Source organism: Eretmochelys imbricata, chromosome 2, assembly GCF_965152235.1.
Source record: "Eretmochelys imbricata isolate rEreImb1 chromosome 2, rEreImb1.hap1, whole genome shotgun sequence".
Lineage (NCBI taxonomy): Eukaryota > Metazoa > Chordata > Testudines > Cheloniidae > Eretmochelys > Eretmochelys imbricata.
The window spans coordinates 9,080,982-9,099,947 of NC_135573.1; the positions used below are offsets into that span (position 1 = coordinate 9,080,982).

At 48.3% G+C, this 18,966-nt stretch overlaps 1 protein-coding gene across 2 annotated transcripts in view; it reads left to right on the forward strand.

The window, feature by feature from the left end:
- PTP4A3 (protein tyrosine phosphatase 4A3) overlaps positions 1 to 18,966 on the forward strand; it is a 166,074-nt gene that overhangs the window by 106,574 nt on the left and 40,534 nt on the right. The window contains exon 1 of one of the 2 annotated variants that reach the window (XM_077809737.1): positions 9,729 to 9,859. The exons of the other annotated variant lie outside the window; for it this stretch is intronic. The gene's annotated coding sequence lies outside the window, so the exon portion shown is untranslated. Of the gene's footprint in view, positions 1 to 9,728; positions 9,860 to 18,966 lie in introns of those variants that run through there. 2 annotated transcript variants of the gene reach the window in all.

An 18,966-nucleotide genomic window follows, 5' to 3' on the forward strand; every position in this document is an offset into this window, starting at 1 on the left:
AATGTGTCCAGGATTTATGTTGCAAAACATGGGGTCGCTGTTCACTCTACCCTTCCCCTCTCAATCTTCTGCCGCAAGGTGCTGCGAGTGCTACAGGGAACAGATGTAATAACGCTCCTAGCACGTGGAAATAGTGGTGAGAAGCCACACTGGCAAATCGAACGCCTTGAGCGCAGGGCTGGGTGCCAGGCCCACCTGGTTCTGAGGCTGGCTCTGCCACTGGTTCAGTGTGTGTGGCCTTCCGTGAGGCCCAGGTTTGTAAAAGCTGACTGGTGCCCAGCTTCAAGCATCTAAGGCAGTGGTGCGCAAACTTTTCCAGTCCCGTCCTCCCCCCGTACCAGTAACGGAATCTGTCAATGCCCCCCACCCCCATTACTGCACAGCCTAGGCTTCCTCAGCAGCAGGGCTGGGGATGGGAGAGGGGCTGGGGCGAGCGGCAGAGCTGGTCTGGAGGCGGAGAGGGAATGAGGACAGAGTGAGGCTGGGGGTGAAGCAGGGGGTGGAATGGAGCTGGGGTAGGGGGCAGAGCTGGCCTGGAGGCAGAGCTGGGCCGGAAGGCGGAGCAGGACTGGGGGCTGAACAGGGTTTGGGGAAGAGCTGGTCTGGGGGCAGAGAAGGGCTGGATGCATGGCGCTCGCTCCCTCCCCACCCACCGTGAGAGTGGCCCGGGCCCTGCTGCACGCTCCCCAAACGTTTCTCATTGGCCCCCTAGGCAGGCATGCCCCACAGTTTGGGGACCACTGATCTTAAGGCCTGACATTCGGAGGGGTTAGGCAACTCCAGTTTCCATGGACTCCAGGGGGAGTGGTAGGTGCCATCGTGTCTGAAAGCCAGGCCCATGGTTTCTCAAGTCGAGTACCCAGAATGAGTGGTTCCTTCTGGAAATGTGGGCGTGAACGTCTTCCTTCATCTTCCTGACTGGAAAATGGGGCTAAACCTTCTCCCTGGGTCTGAGATATTCATACAGCCCCTTGATAAGGTGTGCGGCGCGGGCGCCATTGACAGTTAAAGCAAAAGGCTGCAGTGCCGTTTGAGAGTGAATTAGGTGACTCAGGGAAGCCAGCACCAGGCTGAGGGGCCCAGGAAAAGGGCAGCTCACTGACCCAAGCTGTGACCTTCCCCCCCTCTCTGGACTGTAGCAGGGGGAACGCTGCTGGGACACCAGCTAGTCTGCAAAGCATTGAGAACGGGAGGTGGCCTGCAGTGCGGAAAGCTCTACTGGGAGCCGTTGCTAAGTCTTGTCTGGAGCAAGGCTCCCAAAAGCAGCTGTCAGTGCTCCAGCAGAGCTAAACCTCTGCATTGTGTCTAACCAGACACAACTTGGCAGCCAAACAGGGTGCTAGCCCTCTGTGTCGCTACTAACCCATTCTTAAAAAGAACAGGAGGACTTGTGGCACCTTAGAAACTAACCAATTTATTTGAGCATAGGCTTTTATGAGCTACAGCTCACTTCATCGGATGCATTCAGTGGAAAAGCATCCACTGAATGCGTCCAATGAAGTGAGCTGTAGCTCACGAAAGCTTATGCTCAAATAAATTGGTTAGTCTCTAAGGTGCCACAAGTCCTCCTTTTCTTTTTGCAGATACAGACTAACACGGCTGCTACTCTGTAACCCATTCTTGTGATTTAAAGGGGTTGGTAAGAATCTCTCCCTCCTTAAGGTGTGGGGAGAGGGAGGTGGCTGCTCTTTCCTTGCTCAGCAGACAGCTCTCCAGCTGATCGCTGGGCACTGCTCAGAGGCTGGGTAAGCTGTTCTGTTTGGGTCCTTGGCCAGAAAGATGCAGCATCTGCCAAGGGAAGGACAGGATTGGGGGGAATAAACAATTCCCAGTGCTCTCACAGGAGAGTAGGCGCCCTGCTCTGTCAGTCTCAAATCTAATGAGAAGACACTTCTGAGCAGAGAGGGGGATTCAAAACCCAAGTCTCAGGAAGGTGGATGTGCTCCTGGAGTTACACTAGCCACCTCAAGATCAGGAAAGAGGATAGAGAGTATGCACTGTTGAGGGAGATCAGAACAACTCCATCTCCTAAAGCAGTCATGAGTGAGTGTCGGTTGCCAGCATATAAGCTGGTTGTAGGTCATGCTAGGCCATGGTTGAGAGAAGCGATTTCTCATTGCTACCTTAAATGACTGCATCTTAGAAGAGTGCAGTATACAAGTGTTCTGTTCGGTACTGCAGCAGCCAGAGGCCCCCAAGTGAGATCAGAGCCTATTGCGCGGCAACCAGTGCGTATGCATAGTAAGAGACAGACCCTGCCCCAAAGAGCTTGCATTGTAAATAGACAAGACAGAGGCAGGGGAGTGGGGGTTCAGGGGGAAGAAAGGAAAGATCATTGCGTTGTACAGTTGGGAACTGAGGCAGAGAGAGTGAGTGATTTGCCCAGAGGCAGTCAGGGAGTATGTGGCAGAGCCAGGAATCAACCCAGATCTCGAGTCTTTGTGTGGTGCCTTAAATACAAAACCATCCAGTTCTCAACTGGGTCCTAAGTTACAAACACACCTCACTTGGATCAAGAAGTTCTTGAAGCACCAAGTAACTAATGTGGACCACAACCCAATGAAGTCCAGTATCCTCTGAGGAAGGATTGTCCTAGAAACTGGTCCCTGAACATGAAACTTTTAAAAGGAGGATTTTAAAACGGGAAGCTAGTCATAAAGAACCCCAAAATCCACACTTGAGGAAATTAAAATCCTTGGGTTTAGTATAGTATGACCTCTTAACCACACTGATAGTCACACAGGGCATGCGTGCCCCTAGCAGAAAAGGAAGCAAAATAAAGAGGGAAAAATAGAGTAGGGTTAGAGGACAAGATTTCAGAGGTGGTTTGAGCCAGACGGCTATCCTTCAGAAGAGGAAATCCAACCCATGTGAAGTCAATAGAAAGGAACGTAAGCTGTGATAGATGCCGTGTAAGATCAAAATTAAGGAGTGTGAAGAGCAAATAGCCAAAGGCATTACAAATAAAGAACCAGAAATCCTCTAAGTCTATCAGAAGCTGGAAGCCTGCAAAATAATCAGGAGGCACAGCGGCATGGCGTTAAAGGAGAAATTAAAAACCATGAGAAACTAAATGTTTCTTTGCATCAGAAGGTGCTGAGGAGTGAGCTACTCTTTTCAGGCAATAAAGATGGGCTGTGTCAGAAGGAGGTGCTGGAACAGACTGGTTCCATTTTCAAATTGATTACGAGTTAATCGGTGGAAATAGTAATTATGGCAGCTCCTCTGTTTTGAATGGGGCTCTTACTGCTATCTTGATAATACCCAGTATTTCAGCTGCTGGGTAGGGTTTGTTTTCCTGTCTCTTTAAAGGACCTCAGCTTTAGCCTCCTTTCTTTAAGCAAACAAAACAAAGAAAACAGTTTGCCGGAGAGAATGCCAGTGAGTTTCTCTTGGGAAACATTTGCTCTTCGTGTTCTTGGCTCTCTTCTTTTTGACCACGCGTATCTGGAGCCCTGTGTTCTTGGCATGAACGAAAAGCTGAGTGACATCTGGTCACCCTAAAATCTGTTTCTGTGGAAAAAGATAAATAAATAAAACAAAAATCTCTTATGTGGCTTCTCTGGCTGCAGGCAGGCCGGTGGGGGCTCATAGTGGGCAGGGGAGGAGGGGAAGGAGCAGAGACGCTGTCCAATATCTGAAATATTAGCTGTCAGAAATGCCGCTCAGCTGAGAAGTGGCAAGCTTGGCACCATCAGGCTTAACTGTGTATGCTGACCGTCCGCTCATGCAGGAATGAGATGGGGATAAATGAGATGGTCTACGTATCGAATTCTTGGCTACCCCGTGGAACGGGACTGCTGAAGCTGGCAAGTCTGAGATCCACCAGTGTAAATGTCAATAACGCACTGAGCTCTCCAGTTGGTCGTGTTGTACCTCTCTCCAGCAGGGCTATTTTAAGGGAATAGGTCATGAGTAATTTGCCAGGCTTTTTGGGCAGGCTTATAGAAATACCTCCTTAAGCAGTGAATGTTCCTATGCAGGTGTGAGATTCTGGGAATGGAGCTGGTCTGATTGACAAGAAATTGTATTTCCTTCACAATCTCGCTGCCAGTGACTGGGAAGAGAAGATTCTCTTTTCCCTGGAGAAAACCTTCTGGGTGACTCTATTTTCAGGATGGAAGGGGGTTGGTGTGCCAGTTTTGGCATTTGGCAATCATTGCACTCGGAGGCTCAGCTTTTCCCAGGACTCTTGTACTGCCTGAGATGGTCTATGGATCTCTTTGCAAGCCTGTAAGGATTCTTACCCCAGGCACCCACTTCGCAGTGAAACACCCTGAATTAGCTTCCAACTCAGTCAGCCACTTGCTGTTTCTCGCCCTGTTTTAACTAATGCCCAGGACAGAAGCGCAGGGGCGGATGTGGGCTTCTCTGCCATGGCTTGTGTGGCTATTTAGCTCCGATGGAGAAGGCAAAGGTGGGTGTCTTGTCATTATTGCAGTGCGTGTGTAAGGAGTGCAGGAGGGCCACGGGTTAGCTACTTGGGAGCCCAAGAAATCTCTTGACCCTGTGGGTGAGTGAGAAGCCTCTGTGTCAGGGCAGGGTAATCCGCTGGTGGGCCGCAAGGCAGTGGGTTTACATTGACCATCCGCAGGGACATGCTGGCTGCTGCTGCCCACAGCTCCTGTTGGCCGGGAACGTTGAACCGCGGCCACTGGGAGCTGCGGGCAGCCGTGCCTGCGGACAGTCAGCATGAACAAACTGTCTCGCGGCCCACCGGCGGATTACCCTGATGGGCCGCAGGTTGCCCACCACCGCTCTCTGTCCAGCTCATGCTCCTGTTGGCCAACCCTGAATTTGTCTGCTTAGATGAAAGAAAAAATAAAAGTTGCCAGGAGTTATAGTTGGCGCAAGAAAGTGCAGTGCACTCTTAGCATGGCTAGAACACGAAGTACTCCTACCTTCTATCCCTGGCCATTCCCACTGACGAAATGTAACTTCAGGCATGGCCTTGGGCCAGACATATCAGTCGGGGGTTGTTGAAGTTGGTGTCTGAACTACTGGCTCGATTTTTAAAGTTAGAGCACCCACAGTGGTCCCAGAGCTCAAAGGCAGCTGCAAGTGCTCAGCACTTCAAACAGCAAGGCCTTAACCTCCCCCCTCCATGCAAAATGTGTTTATCTGCCTCTTAGAGATGCTGTCCTAATGCTCGCACAGTACTTAACGGGATGGTGCTCTGCAATTGCCAAGTGTTCCTTCAGATACAAGTCAAGATGCATCTATAGCATAGCAACGCTGAGTTTGTATGGTGATTGGCGAACCTGGAAGTAGAACTAATAAATAATACTTCGCTTTTTATATAGGATGTCTCATCAGTAGATCTCAGAGTGTGCTACAAAGGAAATCAGTATCATATCCCCATTTTATGGATAGAGAAACTGAGGCACAGAAGTAACATGATGAACCCAAGGTCATCCAGCAGGCCAGCGGCAGAGCTGGGAATAGAGCCCAGATCTCTTGAGTCCCAGGTCGGTGCTCCATCCACCAGGCCACACTGCTCTGAAGAGACACCCCCCCCCCCAGTCGCCTTGGTTTTATATACAGAAAGAAAAGGAGTACTTGTGGCACCTTAGAGACTAACGAATTTATTTGAGCATGAGCTTTCGTGAGCTACAGCTCACTTCATCAGATGCATACCGTGAAGTGAGCTGTAGCTCACGAAAGCTCATGCTCAAATAAATTCGTTAGTCTCTAAGGTGCCACAAGTACTCCTTTTCTTTCTGCGAATACAGACTAACACGGCTGTTACTCTGAAACCGGTTTTATATACAGTAGCTCTTGTGGATCATATGTAAAAGCTTGTCAAAGCACTTTGTGAAGCCCAAGGATAAACACTAGTAGTGTGGTGACACTGCAGGGGAATGCAGCACCTGCTAAGTGCTCAGCAGTAGTTGAAGAATGTGCAGGCAGCCTTGATAATAAATAGGGAGATTTATGTGAAGCGTGCTACTTAACACATTGTCAACAAACAGATCATCTTTTTGCAGCAAAGCACTCCTTGGAGGGAGTAAATAAAGACTGGGAACTGGCAGCTCTGTTGGAGCAAGGGCTGGACCCTGTAGATACTTAAAAAGAAGAAATTGTTTCATCTGTGGAATGCAGGTTTCTGTTCTCTCAATCTGTGTGCTGGTCTTAATGCCTGGGATAAAAATCCAAAATAGCTTCTGATTATTTAGGTGTTCAAGTTGTGTCTTGGCCGTATTGAGCTGGGAGTGGAATGCTTGAAGAGAGCTGCCAAGGATTTCTGCCTTTTCTTACAGATTGCTCATTTAGGACCTTTCTTTAGAAGACACTAGTGGTCCTGAAAGCATTAAGGTTGATGTGCGAAAGTGCTTTGACCATGGATAGGTCAGGATGTATCAGTTGATATAACTCGTGTCATTCTTTTTCGGCTTACTTCCTTCTTCTCCTATTACAATTCTGGTGTAACTTTAGAAGCTGAAATCTCTTGAGTCACTAGTGTTATAATACTGCTTGCCATTTGAGAGCTGGGTACTGAGCATTTCAAAAGGTGAAACATTTAACACTGTTTCTAGCTCGAGAAATTGTTGTGGTAGTAGCCTCTGAAACAATCAGAAATGAGATTGGGGTGTTTCGATTGTGAGCTTCTCCTTGTCTTTCATGTGTCTTTAAAGTGCTGAATAAACCTGTGGCCCTCAGTGAATAAATCGTTGTGGGTTGTAAGGAAGGTAATCGAGTGATGTGATTTTTATGGTGTGTTCGTGTGCATCCTGCCAAAGTTGGGAAGAATTGCTAGTGTAAATACTGGTGGGAATCCTAGTAGTTCATGACTGAATATTTTTAAATTTTTTGAAGCATTTCTGTTTCTGGGAGCATATGCAAAAATTAAAGACACTTTTAAAATGGGTGAACATCATTTTAAACATCAGTAGAGTCAACCCTGACAGTACCAAGTCTCAAACTTCAAGCCAGTATAAATCTCATTACCTGGGATTGTATATAGCATGAAGAAAAATTCAGCTACATTTGCAAATGTCTGTTTCCCATCCCAGTTATGAAACCATGACATAGAGACCAGTGGAAACTGGGAGAAATATTCTCATCTCATTTTAGTTTGTGCTAGTGGTAATGGCTTTCATTCTTGTCAGGTGTATGTATTCATTTACACTTTACTAGTGTAACTCAGAATCTTTTTATAACCTTGCTCAGACACAAGTCCTGGCTTCTATGTATAGAGAGGCTCCATTTATAGTGATGTAAAATCCCCAGTGGAAAGTCCTACATAGTTTTTAATGCTGCAGTATCCCCTGAAGTGAACCTTTCCAATCACAGACTGTCACTACGCGGGTATCTCTTATAATTCTATCGCTTTCTGACTTTGGATTTTGCAACGGATAGACTCCAGAGTTTTAGAAATTGATTATCATAACGTGAAGAGAAGTGGAGTGGAAACCGTGAAGGACTCATAGAATACCATTACGTCTGTCCTCCTGCAGGGTGTTGATGCTAGACAGGTGTGGCACGTAACCAATTTGTAACCGTAAATATTGGTGAATCATAGAAGTCAGCACTTATTGGTAATTTACTCCACTTTTGCTTGCCAGCCTATGCATTTTAAGAATCCAGAGTTCTTGTATTCCATGGCCTCAAAGTGCATTCCAGATGTGAATTTAGCCTTGATACCTCCCTGTGAAGTAGGACCATGTTATCCCCATTTTACAGATGAGAAAACTCGGAAGTGAAGTGACTTGACCAGAAAGTTTGTGGCAGAAGCATGAATGGAGAATTGGTGGTGTAAAGGACAGAGGGGAAGGAAAAGCTCTCATGAAAAGAGATGGAAAAGATTGGTATTGCTTACCTTAGAAAGAAGATGAGTAAGAAGAAGCATAATTATACAGAGTGAGCCGTATAGGGAAGGTAAATTGGGAACTTCATTCTCTGTCTTGGAACACCAAGGACAAGGGGTGGTCAGTGAAATTAAAATGTGGGAGACTGAAAACCAATAAAAAGAAATACACGGTGGAACTCACTGCCACGGAATGTTGTTCATTCCAAAAGCTTAGTAAGATTAAAAAAGGGCCTGGATATTGACATGGATACCAGAAGCCAGAGTTGTTCTAGTTGATGCTAACATCCATTTTGGAAGGGATATTAAACCTTATATTAAACCTTCAGGGTTTAAACCAATCTCTATCTATTAGAGATTAGGACACCAACTAATGTATAGGTCAGATTATCCCACATCTGCCTTAATGTGAGGTTACTTGCACCTTCCTCTGCAGCATCTGATGCTGGCCAGGGTCCGAGGCAGATACTGGACTAGCTGGACCCTGGATCCGGTCCGGCAGTTCCCAGGTAGAACTGAGTCCCAATCCCGTGCTTTAGCTATGAGACCATCCTTCACCTATTTTGAAACGTAGTTGCATTCTAGTTGTGCACTAGAGCTGTTCCAGCACAGAGAGAATGTGTGCCAAGCATGTGCTGTCCTGTAGCTCCTAGTTTAAAAAAAAAAAAAAAAGAGCAGCTGGACCTGGTTGTAGTGAGCTCAGATTTCCAGAAACTATTTATAGTCAAGCAGGGTAAAAGCACCAAACGCTCCCATTGTACAACGAGCAGTTCTATAGTGAACCTGTGTGGCGTGGGGGAAATGGTTCTGCTCACGCTGTCACCATCGCTTTCAATGTGACTGAAATCTGGGTTTGACTCAGTTAATAGTTTGATTACTCACTGATCCTCCTTCAAATCCCTCCTTAAGACTCATTTCTACAGTGCTGCCTACAGAATCCTGCCAGCTGATCATAGATAGGCAGGGGGTCAGCTGCAATTACGGCTTCTGCTAACACCTGCGTATGTGCACACCCCCTACAAACTTTGCAAATGCAGCTAAGCTCTGCAAAAGCGTGCCTCGATTTCTGCTGGCCTGTCCTCTCTTCCTGCTTGCTTCACACGCTTGTTTTGTCATAGATAAAATGCTAGGCTGGGTTTTCATCGGGGCCTGAGGGAGTCAGGATCCAAATCCCCTTGGATTTCCCGGAAATTTCGCCATTTAACTCCCTTGCAGCTCCTTTTGAAAAATCCGAGCTGGAAACTCTCTGGTGCAGGGACCCAACTCCGACTATGCATATGTACAGCACCTGACACGATGTGGCCCTGACAAAGTTGTGGTGTCTGGGCACTAGTATGATGCAAATAATCATCGATCTATTAATAGAAAGAAGACTTGTGATTTTAACAGTCATTAATAACAGTTGCTTGCCCGTTAATAGTCAATATTCTTTTCCATGGTGGCCAGCTGCTAGCTTTTTGTTTTCCCCTGATGCAGAGACCACTAAAAGGCCCTATATGTTTCTCTCCTTGTCCTAGGAGCAGGGAGCTAGTGGAAACGTCCAGCTTTGTCTCACTATGTGACCCCCCACCCCCCCAAAAAAAAAAAAAACAACCCACCCCTTTGTACCCTTTTACAACTTTGTTTTCGGCCAAGCCGAACATATTCAACAGATGCAGGGTTTTAAATATAGAAAGCAGGTGTCTGCAGTGAAAGAGAAGTTCCTCAGTGCTTATCTGAAGTGCAGAGGGGCTTTCACCGGATACTCCTTTCAAAACAACCCCGCCAGAGCTGCTGCATCCTGACTGGGGCGATTTGGGCAAGCCTGTGTGATGTGACGGATTATTAATAGCCCTCAGAAACGTGATACTCAGCTACTTCACTTCCCAGGAGGACAGTGGGGATCTGCTCCTCATCAGGTCACTTCCTCCGGGAAGGTTTTAAAAGGAGGAGAATTGAATAACTTAGCACTTTGGCTGCAGGGCACTGTGTCCATCTACTCACTTCCAGCACACCAGGAAGGAGTTTGTCATCCTGACACCCAGGGCTGGCACGCTCACGTCCTCGCTTTGGGTAAGATTTCAGAAGCATTTCCAGGCGCTGAGCTCGCTGCAGCAAGACTGGGAAAAGACGTCTCTCAAAAGCTCAGGGCTTCAGGCAGTGAAATTCTCCTTAGAAATTCAACTTCACTGAGCCCCGCAGATGCTGTAGGGAACCACACCGTGCAATAGTGGCTGTTCTTTGGGGAAAACGTGAGGTGAGCTTCGTCTCTTCCTGACTCAGGCCGTAACATGGGAAGCAGTAGCTACCTGCGAATCTCTTAGAGGTCCACTGGAAAACTCTGCTGATTTACTCAGGGTGAGGACTTTCAGACAGACAAGCTGACTGACTTGAGTCATCTTCATTTATTGAGGGGTTCTCGGTGTTTCTGCAGCAGCATCGCTCCCCTGGTATCTGTTGGAGGTGCCTGGGATAGATTGTCATTCTGAAACCTGTCGGGGGCCTAGTCGTTTTACAGGGAAGATTGCCGAGACTGTAACTTGAAGGCAGAGCGTCTCTTTCCAGTCTATCCTTTGTTGTAAGAGGGGATAGAATTCTCGTTAAGACGCATGGAGCATTGATTTGTTATGGGTTTGTTTGTTTTTTAATGTAAGTCACTGGGTGCCCTTTCAGGGGTGACCAATACAAATGGAGTATGTTCTTAGCTCCCCTTTTACATTGCTCTCTTACAGATTCTCGTTCCTCCCCATCCCAGATTGGTGTAGGCATCAGCAATGAAAGAGGAACGCAGTTCCTCTGCAGACATGCAGTTCCTCTGTGCCAGTTTAGGAGCCTTCCCTCTTAGCATTTGGAAAACTAACTGGACAAAGGAGAGACCTCCTCCTGCTCCTCCCAGGCTGGTATCTCCAGGGAGCAAGAGGATAGCCTGCACATATAGTCTAACTTTACGCTGTACAGTGATAAGTTCAGACATGGGATCACTGATTGTGCTGGAATGCTTCAGGCGGCTGACAGTTCTCACAGAGCGTGGTATCCATTGGCCTTGTCCGGTTTCCACATGTTGCCCTCGGAGGGTAAAACCCCAACAGCCTTACATTAGCGCAAAGGAATTCACACAAACTAAGTTTCCCAGGCAGGGAACCAAATTTCCACTGAAGTTCTGTGGAGAGTGGGGGTGAGAAGAAATGTGGCCCTTTGGACTGGGGCAGGAGTTGAGGGTGGGGGGTTCTAATCTCTGCACTGCCTATGACTCGCTGTGTGGAAATTGGCTAATCAGTTAATCTCAGCCTGTTATCCCCATTTCACAGATAGGTAAATCCTTTCCCCATCTCATAGGAGCAGTGCCCTGAGTTATCAGTTGTTATTTGTGCAGTGATTTGAATATGCCAAATGCTGCATAAACATGACATCGTTTCATAGGTCCACGTTGCCCCAAGTCAAGATGTAAAGCCTGTCAGAAGGTTTTCAGGGCAGGGCAAGGATCTCCTCCTGTTGTGTCATTACACTGGACGAGCTGTGGGGCACACCCCCAAACTCCCAGAGGTCGCTTGCCCTGAGGTTCCCCTACTTGGAAGGGGATCTGTCCAATTACTGTTCATCAGTAAAGATGCTTTGCCATTATGTCTCCATCTGTAAGAACTCCAGCTCAGGTAGGGACTGCCTCTCGCAATGACCGTTTGGTTTCCAGCCCCCCTCTCATTTATACTTGCTGCCCATTTCAGTGTTGCTGCCATGTGACAAATGGATGGTTTGACTCTCCTGCTGAAGGTGGCTATGTAAATGTTGTGGGAGGGCTCACGGGTGGTGGCATTCTTAGGAAAATCTGCTTTCTCTCCATGTCAGTGTATTTTTCTGTCCACTTGAGACTGGCTGGGCCAGTGCGTGGGCAGGATGTTGGGGAGAACCGCTAGGATACTTCCTGCCGTGGAGAGCCACAGCAATTTTCAAAGGGCTGTTGCTGAAACTAGGGGCCTACGTGTGGCTTTGGGGATCTGGGGTCAGGCCCGTTAATGGGAAAACTTGGCCTTGACTGAGTCCCCACAGAGCCTAGGGAGGAGAGGAGGGACAGGCTTGTGCTTCAGCCACGGGATTAGGACTTGAGAGATCCGACTATCTGATTTTTTTCAAGAGAGCGCAGATTTCCAGAACTGTTCATCGCCCAGGATGCAGAGCTGTCTTGACTGTCTGGCCCTTCATCTTTGTGTGCTTGGGTTCCCTCTCTGTAAAATGAGGGTGATTGTACTTCTTTTCTTCCCCCCTCCCTCCTTTATCTTGTCTCTCTCTGTGGGCGGAGATGGGCTGTTAATGTGTGTTTACGCTGCGCTGAGTGCAGTGGGGCCCTGGTCTTGCTTGGGGTCTTCAGGTGCTGCATAGTTCTAATAATAACAGTATGTAGCTCCCAGTGACAGCAGGAATTGCTTTTAGCTCTTTTCCTAACGTGTCATGTCACAGTTGGACAGTCCATCACCCTCTCCCTCCATCTTTAACCCCTTCCTGGATTCAGAGTAACAGCCGTGTTAGTCTGTATTCGCAAAAAGAAAAGGAGGACTTGTGGCACCTTAGAGACTAACCAATTTATTTGAGCATGAGCTTTCGTGAGCTACAGCTCACTTCATCGGATGCATACCGTGGAAACTGCAGCAGACTTTATATACACACAGAGAATATGAAACAATACCTCCTCCCACCCCACTGTCCTGCTGGTAATAGCTTATCTAAAGTGATCATCAAGTTGGGCCATTTCCAGCACAAATCCAGGTTTTCTCACCCTCCACCCCCCCCACACACAAATTCACTCTCCTGCTGGTAATAGCCCATCCAAAGTGACAACTTGGTGACCCCTTCCTGGATGTTTGTCAGCAGTCTTCAGAGGCATCTGCTGAATTGAAAGAACAAGGGGTCGGGACGCTGGATAATGCAGCATTAGCATGGTCCCTCGTGTAGTGTAAACGGTAGAGGATGGCACATGGTGGGTTAAGCCTCTGCTAGCAGCCTCCTCCCTCAGGTGTGCTGTGAAGCGCTGTGACAGTTCCAGTTGCTTTTTTGTGCTGCGTCTGCAAGAAGAAAGAACCAACCAAAGATGTTGCTCTGCTCAGCCACCTCCCGTTTCAGTTTACTTATGTGCTTATGTTCTATTTTGAGTCTCTGGCCACGCAGGGCTAAGCAGCCTGTGACCTGGGGAAGGTGTGAGTTTTTCAAAACAAGAGTCTGCGAGTGGCTGAGTGGGGTGATCAAATGGGGAGGCTGCCTCCAGACGGGATGGTGGGGTGCATCTCCTTCAGCCAGGCAGGTTGCAGACCACATGCTGGATATCCTCGAGTCATAGAAATTAGGGAGTTCCTCCATTTCTCCCACATTCACAATCTCCTGACTGGTTTCAGAGTAGCAGCCGTGTTAGTCTGTATTTGCAAAAAGAAAAGGAGGACTTGTGGCACCTTAGAGACTAACCAATTTGAAGTGAGCTGTAGCTCACGAAAGCTTATGCTCAAATAAATTGGTTAGTCTCTAAGGTGCCGCAAGTCCTCCTTTTCTTTTTGTGAATCTCCTGACTGGCCACAGTTGTTCCATGCGGAATATACACAAGGGCTCTGTCTAGTTTCAGGGCTGTTGAGCAGCAGAGGCTTAAATGAGGGGCCATTGAATCTGGCTGTTCTTTAACAATGTGTTTCACTGTGAAATGCACAAGAAAATCCTTCCTCACAGAAGTGAGCGGCTCTAAAGGCTGCCTGAAAAATGCTCCAGATTCTCTCCCTCTGAAATGAGTCAGATTCAAGAGGTCACAGAAGCACTGGGGCTTTTACCAATTCTCTTGGGAGACTGTTCCACAGCCAGACATTTCCCCGTGGGAGGGGATTTTAGCTCCATTTTTCTTTTCCTTAATCTTCTCCCATTACTGTTTGATATAGCCCCATGGACAGCCCTCCCTGTTGCTTTTACGGCTTTTGGTGGGAAGCTGTTGTGTGCTGCCTCTTATCATGTACCGCAAGACCTGGGTGTTTGGAGCTTCTATATACGTCAGCAGTGATTACGGAGTTTTCATTAGCCCCTGTTCCCTAAACCGCCTGCAGCCATCACGAATGTTTGTGCGTGCACCAAAGCCAGCTAAACTTCAATAGGAAAAGGCTTCTTATAGTTGCTTTGCACTCTCCCTTCCCCAGGATGGCTGTTGCTGACGTTTGTCTCTGGCATATTCCTCACGCCCCTTCTTACAGCCTGGATGTTTCACGTTGCTGCTGTCAGTTACTTATGTGCACGCACAGGGACACTCTCTGCTCTCCATCCACCCTCATGTACTAATAGCTTTATTAATAGGTTTCCAGCTCCTCAGGAGGCTTCTAAGAGGAATGCGCCTCTGATTTCATGCCTCAGGAACAGGCACTGACTGAAGAACCAAAAAAAGAGAGAGAGGAAAAGCTTAGTTGACCTAAGAGTATTAGAAGTGCATTTACTTGACATTAACCATTGAGCAGTGTCAGTGTCATGTGGCTGCTTAGGGGAGGCTGACTGGTTACAAGCAGAGTGAGTTATTCAGGTCAGAAATCGTGTGTGGTTTCTCCTACCCTACTGTGTTGTGTTTGCTTGGATACTAGCAACTTAAAGGTAAGATACAGATAGACATTTCAGATTCTCTCTTGATCCCTGCGTGTGTGTAATAAATTGCATGCTGTTGCTTGGAAACATAGACAGACATGGCTATAAAGTCCCTAATCTCAGATGTTTCGTTACAGAGCATTAACAGCAAAATATCTTGATGCTGAAGGGTTTTTCTCAGCGACTGCTGGCTCAGATCAGCTTTAATTGTGGCAGATGGTACTTGCATTCGGAGGAACAAGTACCACATTTGTATTCCTAAGGTGGCACTTAAGGCAGCTTCTCTGTCTTGGCAGTGTGTCAGTGTGTTTGTTGTATTTGACCAACAGAAGGGGGAAGATAAGCACAGAGTTCTCCTTATAACATGGGTAAAATGGCTTTTAACCATTTCCCTTCTGTCTCGAGCAGTAGGTGACTGCACTGAGCAGTGATTAGTTTTCTAGCCCATGAGCCTTGCAGGGACACAACGCTGCACCAGCTGCTGACTGCACTTTTTGAAAGTGGTTACTTCCAGCTTTCCAAGCCATAAATAAGGGGTGAGTGTGAGCTGCTTTCCTGCCATGCCTCACATTGCTAGCACTGCTGATGCTTTGTAATGACATCTCTCTTTAAATCGCATGTTGGTTGTTTGTAATCTCCTGCCCATCCTGTAAATCCAGACAGAGATTACTCTCGCCTTCCTTCCTCCCCAGCTTTTTGTTAGCAAACCATCTTCCCAGCAAACTTGCCCCACTAAATCAGCTGCCAGCTGAAACGAATCCTCCTCCTTGGTTATGTTTATTTTCTTTCCCCCACTGCTTTCCCTCCCTCCGCTGCTGAGCTGTCCAATTGCAAACTGCCCCCTGAACCACAGGCTAAACGTGCCCAGATGATCTTGAAGCAGAAATACATGGCACTCAGCAGGCACACTGTGCAATTTTGATATTCTGTGCTTTATAGTATCCCCTGGAAACACACAAAAGTGGCTCTTTACAGCCCAAACTGCTCTATCTAGCTGGTATCAATCAACCAGAGCTGCGGGATGGGGTGAGGCGAAGTTATCTATCTGACCTCCATTATCATACTATCTAAGCACCTCACAATCTTTAATGTATTGATCTTCACTGTGCCCCTGTGTGAAGTGAGGCAGTGCTGTTACCCCCCATTGTACAGATGAGGAAACTGAGGCACAGAGGGACTTAGTGACTTGCCCACGGTCACCCACAGAGTCTGTGGCAGAGCAGGGAATTAAACCCAAGTCTCCCAAGTCCCATGCTAGCACCCTAATCACTGGGCCATCCTTCCTCCATAGAGTCAACTAAGTTGGCCTTAGTTTTGTTTGGTTTTGGAGTGGAATACAGTATTTCCGATGGAAAGGAAACCAGGGAGTGTGCTACTTATATCCAGCTACATCCCAGTGCTCTTTCCACTAGGAGATGGTGTGTCCAGCTGGGAGGCGCGTGTGTTGTTATTTATTTGTGTTGCTGCATTATGAAGGAGCCCTAGTCAAGAGCCAGGAGCCCATTGTGCTAAGTGCAAACGCAGAACAATGTAGAAGGGAGGTAAGACCCTTATTTTTATTAAGTAGTATTTATTAATGACACTCCTCCTCAGATCCAAATAGGAGAGAATCCATAGGGGAATGAGCACTGTCGCGAAGGGCCTTCCTCTACTTTGCTTTAATTTGGGCAGAGATGGGCATCCAGTGTGTTGCAGTTAAATCCTTAATTTCTCCCCTTTTTCCTTGTCCTCAGTTCTGTCTGCCCCCAACTCTTCCATGGTAAGGCCGCCCTCCATCCGGCAGAGGACTCTCCTGCAGGGGGACCTGCAGATCCTATCAAATCTCCCCTTCCTGGCTGAGTGACAGGAGTGAGGTGCTGTCAGCTGCTGGAGCTTGGAGACAGCAAGGCTGGGATGAGAGATCTACCTTTGTTGACCTTTTGGTCCCAGCCACTTCTGCGCTGGCCTCAGTAACCAGTCAGGCTCCTTTCTGAAACACTGCGCTGCCGTTTTTCAGACCCGGGAGTCCCAGCTGGCTGCTTATAATTGATGAGGCTTTGGGGCTGTGAAAGGAGACATTTCACCTGGACCAACCAGCCCATTTATCATTCTATCTCGATTACTCATATTAGTGCCTCACAGTTGCTAACGTGTTTTTCTAACGGCCCAGTGCCGATATCCTCAGTGTACAGATGGGGAAGTGAGTTTAAGAGACTGACTTACCTAAAGTCACACTAAGAACATGGCAGAGGCAGGAGTTGAACCGAGGGTCCCCCCAGCCTTCCTCTCTTTCTATGATGGTCACCTTGGTATCTTGCTTGTTAGAATGGACGCTTCCGCTTTTCAGGATATCTGGGGTTCTTGTAATTTTCAGTCCATGCATCTGAAGAAGTGGTGTTTTACCCACAAAAGCTTATGCCCAAATAAATCTGTTAGTCTTTAAGGTGCCACCGGACGCCTTGTTGTTTTTGGGGTTGTCGTGGCTTCCAGTGGAGTTGCAGAGGCTGCAATTGTGAAAATGCTGTCCAGCTGCCTAAAAACAGGGCTAGGGCGCAGGCGGAACCTGCCGCGAATCGCCCCCAGCCCGCTCGTTCACGCAGAGCACATTGGCTGTTAGTTTGAGTTACTCAGAGGGCGGGGAAACCCCGATTGCGGGGACAAGGGCAGTAACAAAGAGCTTGAAGGGGACTCAGTGTGCAAGCTGGGTTCAGTTCCCGGCCCTGCATAGATATTTCCTGTGTGACCTAGGGTAAGTCAGTTACTGAGTCTCTCTCTGGGTGTGAGAAAACCCCCAAACCTCACAGCAGTGAGTCTCAGAACCCCGGTCAACTGACTCGGGCTCATGGGGCTGTAGCTATTGGGCTAAAAATATCAACGTAGATGTTCCCACTCAGTCTGGAGGCCAGGCTCTGAGACCCAGCCCCTCACCGGGTTTCAGAGCCCAGCTCCAGCCCGAGCAGGAATGTCAACACTGCTGGTTTTTAGTCCTGTTGCACAAGCCTGTCAGTTGACCTGGGCTCTGAGACTTGCTGCCGTGAGGTGGGGTTTTTTTGGTGTGTTTGTTTTGCTGTGTAGACATACCCTCTCTGCCTTCCTTCCCCCTGTAAAGTTGAGCTACTTCCTCCCTCCCAGGCGTGTTGTGAAGATAAAATCCCTCAGCGATTGAGGCTTCAGATACTAGGGTGTTAGGGCCATATATGTACCTAGTTAGAAGAAAACTTCAGGCTTGAAATACCCATCGGTAGGCAGGTATAATTTAGGAGTGAATGAGTCTCCTTCTCTTATAGTGGGGAGCATTGGCCTTTTGTGATGCAGCTGGAGTCTGCTGGACTAAAGAATCTGACCTTTTCTTGGGACTTAAAATTATCCACCCTGTGAGATCTCCCCCCCCGCCCCCGACTCAAAACCTTCCCTGTGCTGTAACCCTTGACATCTTTCCTTGCTAGGTTGGTTTTCTTCCCTGGACACACAGGCTGCCTCAACATTAGAACTTGCTGTGGTGGATCAGACCGGAGGATGCAGAGCTTTCACCATGACCTGTGGCGTAAGCTTCAGGAGGCAATACACCCGTAATGGCCTTGGCCAGTTGTGCAGCCCTGTATCTGTGGGGAGGTGGCGGCAGCAGAGCCTAGATACCATGGTGGTGGGGCACGAAACATGTCTTCAGAGGGAGTGGGGTAAATTCTTCTGCTGTCCTTCGCTGTGACCAAGGGACCCCTGAATCCTGAGACTGGATTTTTCCTGTGGCTGTCTGGGCTAGGAGGGAAGGGTGTGCTGTTAGCACATACTGGTTAACACATGCTAGCTAATACGTTTGAAGTGTCTGGTGTACTTAGCACAGGTTAGATAATGTGTGTGAACATCACACCTTTTGCATCCTTTTCTAGGCGAGGCTAATCACAGCATGCTGCAGGGGGCCCTGGACTGGTACCCAGGAGACCTAAATTTCATTCCCAGCCCGACATATTGGGCCCTGGGACAACTCTTTCCACACCTTGGTGTGTTTGTCAGATAGTCCTTATCCCGCTTCGTAAAGTGCTTTGGGATCTATGAAAAGAACTAAACAGCACCTGCTTCTAAATGCCTTTTTAAAAGGACCCATGTGATACTGTCCTGGCATGCCCAAGCCTGTGTTTAAATCCTGCTCCAGTATTGACTCTGTAAAGAATGGACTGTTACGGGGTGGATCAGAAGTACGTTGCTCCTGGCATAGCATGTGGGGACAGAGATCTGCTAGAGCATGGAAGTGTTCAAATGTGGCGGGGGGATTTAATGGGGAACTAGCAGCGCAGATTAAATGTATAACCCTTGTTGCTGTTCCTTTAAATCAGAGGTGGGCAAACTACGGCCCGCAGGACCATCCTGTCCGGCCCCTGACTTCCCCGCCAGGGAGGCTAGTCCCCGGCCCCTCCCCCGCAGCCACGCTGCCAGCGCTCTGGCCCAAGGGGGCAGGGATTCCAGGGGGGCAGTCAGGGAGCAGGGGACAGTTGGATGGGGTGGAAGTTCGGGGGGGGGGACAGGGAGGGTTGGGAGTGGAGTCCCGGGTAGGGGGGCGGCGGCTGGGGTGGGGCGGTCAGGGGATAAGGAGCAGGGGGGTTGGATGGGTTGGG